The sequence below is a fragment of the Chlorocebus sabaeus genome, chromosome 9 (assembly GCF_047675955.1).
Source record: "Chlorocebus sabaeus isolate Y175 chromosome 9, mChlSab1.0.hap1, whole genome shotgun sequence".
In the NCBI taxonomy this organism is placed as follows: Eukaryota; Metazoa; Chordata; class Mammalia; order Primates; family Cercopithecidae; genus Chlorocebus; species Chlorocebus sabaeus.
Window position 1 is genome coordinate 51,071,891 of NC_132912.1, and position 14,665 is coordinate 51,086,555.

Genomic DNA, 14,665 nt, shown 5'->3' on the forward strand with positions numbered 1-14,665 from the left:
TGGGACCTTCTTGGGCATTTGCGTACGTGGTCAAAAGCTCTTATAAAATTTGCTAGTAAGAAATTTTAACTCTAACTGTTAAGACCACTCCTTTTCCATTCCAAGTTCCCTGCATGTACTAATCACTGTGATGGGTGGTGTTACAGAAGTTCTAGGAGTTTTGGGAATCAGGCAGATGTGAAGGTGAGTTGGGGATTTATTTAGTTTTGGTTTAATGGGATATAGTTGTGTGGTTCTTGGTTACTTTCACATATATCCTTATGGTTTAGAAATAGTTCTCAGTACCACACAGAGGTATAAGGTCAAAGGTTGCATCAAAGTCTGCATGTGCCTTGTAATGGCTGGCAGTGGAAGAATGTGGATAGTAGAGAAAAACAAAAAAAGGAATGAGCAAACACAAGGTTTGGAACATACAGAAGCAGAATCTAGTCAATGGAAAATTCTTCCACATCTTATATCTAATATGTGAGAGAAAATTGATAAGGGTTTCCCCAATTTTGGCAACAATCATAAACATTTTTTTTCTACGTTACCAGTAAGAGTGGCACTAAAGAAACTGCTATAAACAATCCGTAACAAAAAATAAATTCCAATCATGTTAGAAGAACTTTCCAAACTCTTTATAAAAGATAGTTATATGAAGATACACAAAAAATATGTAGCAAAAAAAAAAAAAAAAAAATGGAGGAAAATGTATTCTAGTCTTTTTAGGCAATTAATTAATAAAATATTATTTTGTCTTTTTAAGATTTTTGATATTTGTATTATTTTTAGCTTTTTATAAATTTGTAATTTTTTGTGATTTATTCTCTCATTCTAAATAAATATTCACTTTTGAACCAAAGTTTATGTTCTTTTTCTTCAATTAGCTTTCCCACATTTTGTAATCTTTAGACTACACAATACCTGGATCTGCTACTGCAGATAGCTGTCTTTAAAAATTATGTTTTTGTTTAACAACACATAGACAACAGATTGGGGCATTTTATAAATTTTCATATAAGTTGTTTTATACATTTTAATAGTTTTATAATTATGAGGTGTCCCCATAAACAAAAAAGGCAATAAAACAATATTTTCAAAATGATAAAGAAAAATTATTGCCTCTGTTTAATTCTGCTGATATCTAGCAAAAAATATCCCGTGCAAATGAAAGTGATAAAGGCTTTTTTTGAAAAATACAGAATTTGTCCGCTTCAGACTCACATTGAAAAATATACAAAGGTATTCTTCAGGCAGAAGGAAAATGCTCGCAGATGGAAGTTTCAAGATGTGGGAAGGAATGAAGAGCAATGAAAAAAATACTAATGTATTTTTATACAATGAAAAAAATACTAATGTATTTTTATACAATAAAAAAACTAATGTATTTTTATACAATAAAAAAACTAATGTATTTTTATACAATAAAAAAACTAATGTATTTTTATACAATAAAAAAACTAATGTATTTTTATACAAAAGAATCATCATCATCATCATCATCTAATAATAATAATAATTTCATCGTAATAATCTCATTATTTTCACCATCACCTAGTAGGGGTTAGCATCTAGTAGGGCAAGGTACCCTCCACCAACAACCCTCATTCCTACCTCACACTCAGTCTCTTTTTTAAAAAAACCTTAGCTATTCTTCAACTTGTGTTGATCTATATAAAGTTTAAAATCAGCATATGAAGCTCCTAAACATTCCCCTGGAATTCTTATTGTCATTATATCTAAACTATGCATTTCAGACAACTATCATCTTTAGAATGTTAAATTGTCCCTAATATAAATATGATGCTCTTTGCATTTATTCAAGTCTTCTTTAATGTCATTCATTGGAGATTTATGTCTCTACAAATGACTTGTGCATTCTTCATTAAATTTCCAGATAGTATAAAATTTGTTACTATTGAGCCTGATGTCTTAATATTTGAAAATATTTTTGAATTTATTTTTGGTGTCTTAAAAGAAAGCTATTGCTTTATATGGTTGCTTTGTGTTCAAATATCTGGCTTACATTCTTTATTAGTTTTTATAATTGTGTATTAATGCTGTGGAGATTTCTATTCAGATAATTGTTTCATCTAGAAGTAATGGCAATTTCATTTCTTCTTTTGCAACATCAAGAACTCTTTTTGTTTTTAAAAATGATAAACAGGTTTTGAACTTTATTAAATGTACTTTCTGCATCTATTCAGAAAATTATATAACTTTTTGCCTTTGTTCTACAGATATAGCGAACTACACTGATTGACTTTCTGATTTCAAACCATTCTTGAATTTCTGAAACAAACTTTTTTTTGGTATAGTTTATTAGTTGTCTTAAATAAGCAGTAGAATTGTACTGGTTAATATTTTATATAAAAATGTATATATTTGTATGTGAATATCTTTGTTCTTCTCTTATCTGGTTTTGACACCCAGCTGATAAAAGCTTTTATTAAAAATAAGTTGAATAGGTTTTATGTTCTTTACTGTAGAAATTTCTGTAAGAATGATTTGTTCCTGTAAAATTTGGTAGAGAATAATTATAAGGCTCATCTAAACATGGACTTTTTAAAGGAAGTATGTCTTTGATTACCTTTTCAATTTTTAATGGCATTTGTATCTTTAAATTATCTATTTTTTCTCATTTTAATTTTGACATTTTATATTTTTACCAATTTTTGTCCATTGTTTTCTTTCTTTTTTTTTTTGAGACAGAGTCTTGCTCTGTCGCCCAGGCTGGAGTGCAGTGGCCGGATCTCAGCTCACTGCAAGCTCCGCCTCCCCGGTCTACGCCATTCTCCTGCCTCAGCCTCCTGAGTAGCTGGGACTACAGGCGCCCGCCACCTCGTCCGGCTAGTTTTTTGTATTTTTTTGGTAGAGACGGGGTTTCGCCGTGTTAGCCAGGCTGGTCTCGATCTCCTGACCTCGTGATCCGCCCGTCTCGGCCTCTTAAAGTGTTGGGATTACAGGCTTGAGCCAACGCGCCCAGCCGTCCATTTCTTTAAGGTTCTTAATTTTATTGTTGTAAATCTTTATAAAATTATATTTTAAACTATTGGTATCTTATTTATTTATTTATACATTATTTCTTCTTTCCCCATTGTAAGTCTTGCTAGATGTCCATTGTGTTAGTCTTTGTAAATAACCAGTGTTTTGTTAATCATTTCTGTTGTGGGTCTCCTTTCTCCTCTATTAACCTTAGTAACAAATCTCTCAGCTTTACATAGGACATGTGAGTGAAAGATAACATTTCCCAACTTCTTTGCAGTTAGGTACAATTATATTACAAAGTTCTTGTCAATGAGATGTAAGAGGAAATGATGAGTCAGAAGACTTGTATTCTCTCTTTGTTGAGTATAAATGCATTAGTATGACCTTATTTATAGTGTTATTCAAATTGTCCAACTTCTGCTTATTTTGTCTACTTGATCTCTCAATTTCAGAAATAGATGTATGACATTCTCCAGCTAAACCTGTTTATTTCTCCCTATGGTTCTTTCCGTTATTGCCTTATGTATTTGAGATTACTTTTTAGGTGCCTACATGTGCCTGATCCTTATATTTTCTTTCTTTTTTTTTTTTTTTTTTGAGACGGAGTCTGGCTCTGTTGCCCAGGCTGGAGTGCAGTGGCCGGATCTCAGCTCACTGCAAGCCCCGCCTCCCGAGTTCACGCCATTCTCCTGCCTCAGCCTCCCGAGTAGCTGGGACTACAGGCGCCTGCCACCTCGTCCGGCTAATTTTTTTTGTATTTTAGTAGAGACGGGGTTTCACCGTGTTAGCCAGGATGGTCTCGATCTCCTGACCTCGTGATCCGCCCGTCTCGGCCTCCCAAAGTGCTGGGATTATAGGCTTGAGCCACCGTGCCCGGCCCTTATATTTTCTTTACTTATGTATGTATAATATTCATATGTATAATATTCAATATGTGTAATATTCAATTCATCTTTCCTCATGTAACATGCACCTTAAATTGTGTTTTATCCCATATTAAAACTGCCACCTTGTTTTTATATGTGTCTGTTACATTTGTTGTTCCTTATCATCATCTTTTATGAATATCCCTTTTTTTTTTTTTTTTTTTTTTTTTTTTTGAGACGGAGTCTCGCTCTGTCGCCCAGGCTGGAGTGCAGTGGCGCAATCTCGGCTCACTGCAAGCTCCGCCTTCCGGGCTCACGCCATTCTCCTGCCTCAGCCTCCCAAGTAGCTGGGACTACAGGCGCCCGCCACTGCGCCCGGCTAATTTTTTTCTATTTTTTAGTAGAGACGGGGTTTCACCATGGTCTCGATCTCCTGACCTTGTGATCCGCCCGCCTCGGCCTCCCAAAGTGCTGGGATTACAGGCGTGAGCCACCGCGCCCGGCCCTTTTATGAATATCTCTAAAAAATATGTCTTTGTTTAACAACACATGGACAATAGATTGGGGCATTTTATAAATTTTCATGTAAGTTGTTTTATAAATTTTTAATAGTTTTATAATTATGAGGTGTCCCCATTAATATATTTCAATTTTTATTGAAGTTCAGTACATATGCAGGGAATGCATATTCAATATACATGCAGGGAATGTATACACACAGGTACATACCAGAAGAATTTTCACAAAAGAGTACACTGTGTAGAGCTCGCAGTTCATTACCAGTACCCCAGATCTCCTGTGCTCCTCTCAATCACTCCCACCCCAGCAGAAAGCCTATCCTGGCTTTTCAGTGCAGAAATTAATTCGACCTCCTTTTGTACTTTACGTAACCTATCTGACTTCTTTTGCTTGAACAGTATTATATTAGTGAGACCCATCTATGTTGTTGTGTAAAGATGTTGGTTGTGCCTGTCTGTTACCATACAGAATTCAATTGTGTAAATATATAATTTGTCTACCTACTTAATTATTAGGCATTGTGATGATTTCCAGATTTTTGCTATTTCTGTTTGGGCTATGAACATTCTAATACATTTCTTCTGGTGAACATACACATGCACACATTTCTCTTGGGTATATACATAGAAGTGGAATTGCTCGGTCAGTGTGTGTGTGTGTTTGTGTGTGTGTGTATTTAACCTTCATGCATATTGCCAAATATTTTAGTGATTGTACCAATTTACCCTCCTACCAGCAGTATATGAGCAATGTGTTTGCTTGACATTTTCACCAACCGTTGGAATTTTCTGTTTTTGTCCTTTTAGCTATTCTGGTAGGTATACAGCAGCTTCATATTGTAATTTTAATTTGCATTTCCCTGCTAACAAATGAAATTGAGCACTTTTTCATATATTTTTTGGCCATTTGGATGTCTTTGTGTGTGTGTGCGTGTGTGTGTGTGTGTGTGCATGTGTGTGTGTGAAGTGCCTCCTCAAGTGCTCTGCCTATTTTTCTATTGAGTTGCTTGTCTTGTTTTATTGATTCCAGGGAATATTTGCTATATTCTCCCTACATATATATTCTGGAGATGAGGCCTGGGTCAAATACATGCATTATAAATGCCTTCTCCCACTCTGGGTTTTATTTTTACTCTTTTTTTTTTTTTTTTTTTTTGAGACGGAGTCTCGCTCTGTCGCCCAATGATGTTTTTTGACGCACAAAATTTCTTAATTTTAATGAGGTGCAATTTATCAGTTTTCTCTGTTAGGTATTTTAGATCTTACTTAGGAATTCTTTATCTACTCCAAAGTCACAAAAATATTCTTTCCATTCTTATTTATTTTACTTATTTTATAACCATTTCATAATTTACTTTTGTAGTATTCTTTTATTTTTCCCTTTACTATGCTTTTTGTCATTTGTTCTTTTCCTCTTTTCTTAGGTTTCCTTGGACAGGCTGAGTTTTCTTTTGTTCGTTTAAAACTTAAGCAGTCCATTTTTATTTATGATTCTGATGTTTATCCCTAGCCTATTATAATCCATCCAGATGTTTTTCTCCCCATTAATTTATTGAGTTTTGCAATATCTGTGTCTTTATTGGAATAAGATAATTTCATTAGCATAAGTTAACGTCCATCTGACATCCTATCTTCACCTCCATGTTAATATCATATAGAATTTTAATTCTTGAAATATGTGTATGTGTATGTCCATGATTATTTTAAAAGTGAAAACAGTGGGGAAAATGAAAATGGAGAAAAGAGGGATTTTATAAAAAACATACACATTTTGCCTATTTGTTTGGTAATTCCACATTTGGGCAATAGACTTGAAATTTTTGTTTTTGTTTTTGTTTTAACACTAATTTCTAGTATCTTTCTTTGGCTTCTTAAATTTTTCTTTTCTGGTGAAGTATTTCTTCTGAGTCCTTTCAAAGAGATTCTGACATTTTGCATAACTGAGACTATATTTTATCTTTGCATTTAAATGAGAGTGTGGCCAGATATAAAATTTTTGGTTTTAAGTTCTTTCACTTTAACTCTCCATTTGATGGACACATTCATTTTCCCTTGTCAGTGATGTTCATTTTCTCTCTTAAAAGTCTTAGAATGTTCTTTTTTTCTTTTCTGTGATGTTATTAAATTTTTGTAAAACACGCATAGATGTTTTCCTTCCTTATGTATCCTTTTTAACATTCTTTGAGCCATTTCTCTGATAAATTAAATTTATTATTTTTTCAAATATCCTTCATGCTCTTAATTTTTTTTATCTTTTTCTAATTCTCCATGTATTTCAATGTTGACACTTTTACTCCAAGCTTCTTCTTCTTTTTTTTTTTTTTTTTTTTGAGACGGGGTCTCATCCTGTTGCTTAGGCTGGAGTGTAATGGCTCAATCTTGGCTCACTGCAACCTCCGACTACCAGGTTCAAGCGATTCTGCTGCCTCGGTCTCCCAAGTAGCTGGGATTACAGGCATGTGCCACCAAGTCCGGATAATTTTTTGTATCTTTAGTAGAGATGGGGTTTCACCATGTTGGCCAGGCTGGTCTCAGACCCCTGACCTCGTGATCCACCCTCTTCTTGATGTTTATTTTATTCTTTCCATTCTCTTATTCTTCTTTCTGGTGTTTTCTGAGAGATTTCAGGAAAACCTGAACTTTGAGAACTCAGTAATGAATTTTCTGCTATGTTCTTTCTTCTATCTCCTCCATTGCGTTCCTTATTTACATACTTTCATACTCAGTGACTCTAATTATTTTTATGACTGCTCATTCCTGCTCAATGTTTCCAACAGTCTCCCTTCTCCTTGCGTATTTTTGTGTGCTTATGTTAAATTACTTGTTTTACTCCCTGTTCCATTAACTGTAATTCATCATGATCTGTTTAGTTTTTCACTTTTCACTTCAGATGCCCCGTTACCTTCCGTGTGAACTCATATTATTACACAGACCATCGGCTGTGCTGGTTGGTGATCCGCACTGAAGGACCAGCACCCTCCCGGCTCCACTGGTGCCTTGCTAAGGGAGTTGAGAGCATGTTGAGTGTCATTGCTCCGGTTTTAGGATCTAGGTTCAGACACTCCTTATTTGGACACCTAAGCCCACCCGCTAAGGCTTAAAGTTTATCTCTTTTCATGGGGCTGCTCAGAAACTCCACGTGGCCCTGCTCTCAGTTATTATTTCTTTGCAGTAACGCTGTGGACATGCGTGCCCTGAGAGTGTGGCAAGATGGAGGCAGTGTCAGAAAAGGCTCCGGGACTGGCCAGTCGGCTTTCACCTGTTGGTATTGGTCTCCTCTACTCTGGTGTCTTCCTGCTGTGAACACGTCACCTCCACCTGGCATTGGGCCGCCCTGCTATTCTTTTGCTTCCTCCAGGCAAGTGGGGTGAGAGTAGGTCAAGTAGAGGGCTTCCCACCAGCCTGAACCTGGTGCAGGGTGCCTGGCCTCTTTTGCTCCTGGCTGCCAATTCCTACCGCGCACACTGATGCCCAGCTGCCTCTGTCTTCTCAAGAGTTTCTCATGGTTTTCAGTTTAGATCCTAGGGCTTCATCCATTTTCTCACTTCTCCAAGAGAAGCCCTGTGCTGGTCTACCAGGGACCCTATGCCTGTCCATTCAGGAACCTGTGATAAGTGTCCATTTATTTAAGTCATCCATTATATCTCCCAGTATAGATTTGTCGTGTTCATCTTATAGGTCACTCAAAATTGAGCTAGCTTTTGTAAATCAACATTGCAAAAAACAACAACAATAGCATTGACAACACACACTTAAATTTACTATGTGTTAGTCGATGTTCAGAACTATTAATTCACTTTATCCTCATAACAACCCTATGAGCACATTTTCATTTCTGTTTTACAAATGAAGAAACAAAGACAAAGATTAGTTCTAGGGTCAAAGTCATCTGGCCCCTGAGTCTGTGCTCTTAATCACTACCTTACAACTCACTCTGAATTTCCTTTTTAAAAGCTTCACTTAACCCCAAGACCATTTCTCTCTCCAACGTTTGTTTATTCTTTTCCATCCCAAGTCTTACTACTTAGTAAACAATATATCCTGATATGACTATTAACCAAGTAGATAGGTCTTTGAGATTGTGTAAGTAAGAAAACATTTTTCATGTAGGTGCATTTTCAGAATTTTTACCTATAAGATGACACTTTTTAATACAAAGTAAATTGTTGTCTATACTTAATTCTTGTGATTCCAGAGCTGAATCCCAACCAAACTGAGAATTTGTCATTGACTTGAGGCTCATTTCCTAGGCAGAGAAGCCAAGAAACATGTTTATTACTCCTGAGAAAATGAGGTGGGGGTGTGGGATCCCCAATATTTAGTAGTGTTCTCAAAGATGCTTCCTGCATGATATAAGATGGCCAGATATCAGGACCTCTTTTACTCACGGTTGAGATAAAGAAACAAGGCCTCTGGGTGGCTTGGTATTTTTGCTGTTCTTCAAACTCGATAAATGCAAACTTTTGCAACGTTCTAAGAGATAGGGGCTGAGAATGAAGGTCCTCTTTTCAACAGCGAGGAAAATACTGTATGGGCCATAGTTTCCTAATTTCACACAGCCTTCAGGTAGCCAAATATGGATGAAATTGGATGCCCAGCTTGAAAGAGCTGCTCTGTCCTCCAGCATCCCTTTGAGCTGGGCTCACAGAAAGCCATGCCTCGGTTTCCTTGGCTGGGAGGCCCGGGCCCGGTCTCCTGGGCTTTAACCCTTTGTATTTTCGAACATGGCTTTGGCCCATGGCTTCCCCAAAGTCCATTCAGTGGCTCACCGGCTCCTTGGCTCCTATGAGGCATTGGAAAAAAAACAGGGTGAAAGTTGCCCATGGGTTTTGGTGATGTCATTGTTTCAGAATTGATTACGTTAACAATGAAATTTACAGTCGTACTTTAATGGACTTTATGCTTTTTTACCATGACCTGGACATATTTGGGAAAATTTAGAACGACAGTATTATTCTTGAGTTAGCAACAGAAGTGTGCATAGCCATACAGAGATAGGGAAAGAAATGAAGCCATGTGTATGTAAAAGCTAAGAGAGAATTTTTATAATCAGGAAAGAGTATTAAAACAGCACAGGCAGGGGGCGGTGGCTAAGGCCTGTAATCCCAGCATTTGGGGAGGCCCAGACGGGCGGATCACGAGGTCAGGAGATGGAGACCATCCTGGCTAGCACGGTGAAACCCCGTCTCTACTAAAAACACAAAAAAATTAGACAGGCACGGTGCCGGGCACCTGTAGTCCCAGCTACTCGGGAGGCTGAGGCATGAGAATGGCGTCAATCTGGGAGGCGGAGCTTGCAGTGAGCCGAGAACGCGCTACTGCACTCCAGCCTGGGCGACTGAGAGAGACTCCGTCTCCAAACAAAAAAAAAGCAACACATACATATGTATTTATGGTAAAATTGGGTCATATTTATGTGTATGATTCCCTCTAGACTCCCCCTAAATGCACACATATTCTTATTTTTAAGTCATATCTTCTGCTAACTATGGGCCAAGGTGATATGGTTTGGCTGTGTCCCCACCCAAATCTCATCTTGAATTGTAGTTCCCATAATCCTCACGTGCCATGGGAGGGACCCGGTGGGAGGTAATAGAATCATAGAGGTGGTTACCTCCATGGTCTTCTTGTGATAGTGAGTTCTCACTAGATCTGATGCTTTCATAAGGAGCTTTTCCCCACCTTTGTTCTGCACTTCTCCTTGCTACTGCCATGTGAAGAAGGACGTGTTTGCATTCCCTGATGCTGTAATGGTAAGTTTCCTGAGGCCTCCCCAGCCATCCTGAACTGTGAGTCAATTAAATCTCTTTCCTTTATAAATTACCCAGTCTCAGGTATGTCTTTATCAGCAGCATGAGAACGAACTTATGCACAAGGTAACACTGTTCTTTAATTGCAAAAGTTCTTGCACAGATGGGCTGCAGCCATTGACCTTGTCTGCTTCCAATCTTCAGCTTTCTTCTTTGCCTGGAAGCAGGTATCCACACCCATTTGCTTACTGGAAGTCAGACGAGGTGGTAATGAGAAAGGAACTCTCATTTCCTGGTGAACACACTTTTGCTTGGTTACCATTGTGTCAGATGTGTGCTAATTTTGGTTGTTTCCTGTCTTTCACTTGTTTTGACTTTCAATTTCAAATAATTCGGTAGTGAGCATCCTTACATATCCATTCCTATACTTTTGTTCAGTTATTTCCTTGAACTATGTCCCTTAAAGTAGAATTAATGGGACAAAATTGGGGTAAATTTTTAAAGCTAGAACTGCTAATTGCTAGAATGAGTGAAACCGTTACAATGTCTATCAACACAACCTTGTTGGAATTAATATTTGTTTTAGTTACTTCTTAATTATGCAATCTTCAATAAACATCAAATTTTCCATAATATATGTAGGTTTTGAATAAGGACCTTTGCCAGACCTTTGAGAGTGAAAGGGGATACTATTATTATTGTATTAACATAGTGGGTATAAACCAGGACTTTAGGAAAAACTCAGAGTCTGACCTTCCTACTAACAAAACAAATACCCATGCACCTACCTCACGGTTAAAGAGCCAGACCATTACCTCTGCATCTTACTGTGTGTTCCTTCCTCTCCCCTCCCTCTGCCTTGCTCTGAGAGATTAATCTCTCTGGAATGTTGTGTTTATCATTTTCTAGATTTTTAAAAATACTGTTTAATGAAGAATATATATGTATCTCTAGGTTCTTTATTGTATAGTTTTGCTTGGTACCGGGCTTCATAAAATTAATGTAATTCTGTTTATCCTCTTTCACAATTTGATTTTTCATGTAATGCTGTTTTTAAGACTTATCCAAATTGTCCTAGGTGGCTGTCATTTATTCATTTTATAGCTATATGCTATTCCATTATAAAAATGTATCATAAATTATTCATCCATTTTCCTGTTGATAGATTTCATGGTTCCTCTAAGGTCTTTTTTGCTGTGACCAATTATGCTCTATGAATGTTCTTTTCTATGTCTCTGAATGTACAAGTGTGAGAGAGTCCCTGGGCATATATTCAGGAGGAGTACTGTTGAATCACAGGATACACTAATCTTCAACTTTACCAAACAATAAAAAATTGCTGATGTTACACCATATATGTTCACATCCTCACTTACGTTTAATATTACCCAAGATTTTTATTATTGCCAGTCTGAAAGTGTTAAATGGCGTCTCACTGTGGTCTTCATTTCATTTCTCTGACTACTAATGAAGTTGAGTGGAACATGGTATTGACACCATAGATTCATTTGAGAAAATGAAAATCCCCAACTTAAGGATTTTTGAGTTTTTCTATCCATGGTGACACACTTTTTGCTTACTTAGATCCTCTTTAATGCTATGCACTAGTGTTTTCTCCATGTGTCTTGAGCAACTTTTGTTAGATTCATTATTCATATATATAAGACAAATGTATTACATATTTATTATATTCCTTAAATATGTGTATATATTATTTTGGTCATGTGGTCTAATTATTATTATTAGCATTTATGTATTTATTTAATTAACAAAATTGTGTGTATTTATCAGGTACATGTTATTTAAAAATATGTATATATTATGGAATAGTGGTTGTGTAATTTTATATTTTTTAAATATTTTTATATTTTTAATAACATGTTTTCTTTTTGTTACTGGTATATACAAATTAAATTGATTTTTAAAAATGTTGACCTTGTATTAAGCCATATTATTATTTTTAACAATTAGTCTTGGAGTCTTAAAGGCTTTCTGTGTAGACAAACATATCAACTAAGAATATACATTCTTCTTCCTTCCCAATCCTCATTATTTGTATTTCTTTTTTTAAAAAAATTGTACTAGCTAGACCTTAGACAGTTTTGAATAGAAATAGTGATAAAGGGCATCTTGTTCCTAATTTTAAAGAGATTGCCTCTGTGTGGTTCACCATAATGATGACACTTGTTGTTATATTTTAGCAGATAATTTTTCATTAGATTAAAAACGCTTTTTTCTATTTCTAGTTTATTAGGAGCTTTTATCATGAATGGACGATGGATTTTATCAAATGTTTTTCTGTATGTATTAAGTTAATTTAACTTATTTTCTGTTTAAATCCATTAAAGTGGTGAATGACTTGGTCATATACATCACTACATTTGATTTGGTAATTTTTAAAAGGATTTTGGCCTCTATGTTATTTACTGAGATTGGGATATACTTTTATTTTCTTGCTTTCTTCTTGCCTGGTTTTGGTAAAAAGATTATGCTAGGCTCACAGAACTGTCAGAGAATTCTCTTTTTATTTCTATTATCTGAACTAATTTGTTAAAATTGTAATTTCCTAGTCCTTAAAGTTTCTAAAATTTTTGTAAAATTCTGTAAAATAGTTTGGAATGATATTTTCTTTGTGGCAAGATTTTTAACTATCTGATTCAATTTTCTGAAAGGCATCTAGACTCTTCTGTCTTGCTGTTTTTGTCTATTGCATTTCAGTAAGCTACATTTTCCTGAGATTGTGTTCATTTCATCAAAGTTTTCAAATTCATTGCCATAAGATTGCTAATAATGCCATTATTGCTACCTTTTGGGACTTCTTTATTCTTAATATTATGTATTTTTGTCTTCTCTTTTATTTTAATCCATTCTGTGAGGAATTTTTCACATTATTAGTTTTTTCAGAAAAAACTTTTAAGATGTGTTGATCTTCCCCATTGTATCTTTGCTTGCTTGTGGTTCATTCATTTTTGCTCTCATATTTATTGCTTCCTTTCTTCTGCCTTTTTTTCTGGGCTTTTTTTTTTTTTTTTTTTTTTTTTTTCCCCCTCAAACTCCTCAGACTGGATGCTTATCTCGTTCCTTTTTCAGTTCTTCTTTTCTAAGTATTTGCATCTATGCATTTCCTTTTAATTATTACCTGGCTTGCATTCTAGAAAATCAGATGTGCAACATTTTCATTATCATTCACTTCCAGCTATTTGTAATTTTCATTTTCATTCACTTCCAGCTATTTGTAATTTTCATTGGAATTTTTTCTTCATCTATGAGTTACTTAGAAATGTTTTAAAATTTCCAAGCCGATGGAAATTTCTATTATGTATTTTTGTTTCTGTCATTTAATTCAATTACATTGTGGTAAGAAAATATGGTCTATATGTCACCTTTTCTTTGAAATTTTTGAGACTTATATTATGGTCCAGTGTGTGACCATTTGGGGGTTATAAATGTTGCATGCATGCTGAAAAGAATGGCTATTTTCTAATTGTTGGGTGCACGGTTCTATGTATGGCCAATAAACAAATTCGTGTGTTGAATCCTCCCTATCTTCAAGTTTTTAAAAATTTTGCATAATGATGGAGTTTGGCAGTTTCTTGTGACTTGCACTAAAGGCATTCACGTAAGGAGTGAATCCCGCGAACTCCCTGGCTGGTCCTGAGGGTGCAGTGTTAAGGACAGAAGAGTCCCAGGCTTGGTGACCTTGGAGGAGGCCCCGCACCCGAGTGAGGAACAGGACATCAGAGCTGCTGGAGTGGGGCTCATTTTTTCTGATTGGCAGTACAGTGACCTTCCTCACCTAGATGACCTGGAAAACATTCCTGCCAGGTGGGCTGGAGACTGGGCCAGCTGAGCATGAGATAAGAAAGTGAATTAAAGTGACTTCTTTTTTTTTTTTTTTTTTTTTGAGACAGAGTTTCACTCTTGTCTCCCAGGCTGGAGCGCAGTGGCTCAATCTTGGCTCACTATAACCTCTGCCTCCTGGGTTCAGGCGATTTTCCTGCCTCAGCCTCCTAAGTAGATGGGTGAATTGAATTCTTCATTCAACAAACACTGCTGGGAGCCTGCGCTGTGTCAGGTGCTAGGCCAGGTGCTCTGGGCCCTGCCCTCACAAGCTCCCAAGTCAGTGCGACCATCCTACACCAGTGACAGGAGCAGCCTCACGGTCAGAACCGGGCGTTCATTACAGGGGTACGGGGTGGGGCACCCGCTCCTCTGGGTACATCGTGTCATACCGAGAAGACACACATCTTGCCAAGGTGCCGCGGCTGGGTGCCAGGGCATCTCGTGAGATTCTAGCTTATGGGGCGTTTTGAGCCTCTGCCTGTCCGAGCAGGGAGCAGACTGCATTTTCCAGACTCGGAGGCTACGGCAGAGTGAAAGCAGAAGTAGCTGCAGATGCTTCCCCTCCTGAGAGTACGTAGGATGGGTTGAGCTCCCAAGGACATTTGGAGAGGTGTTTGGGAGCAGAAGTTCACGCTGGTGTTTAGATTGACTTACCCCATGCGAAAGTATTTTGAAATCAATTTCTGACGACATTTGAATCTTAGTGATTTCACATAAA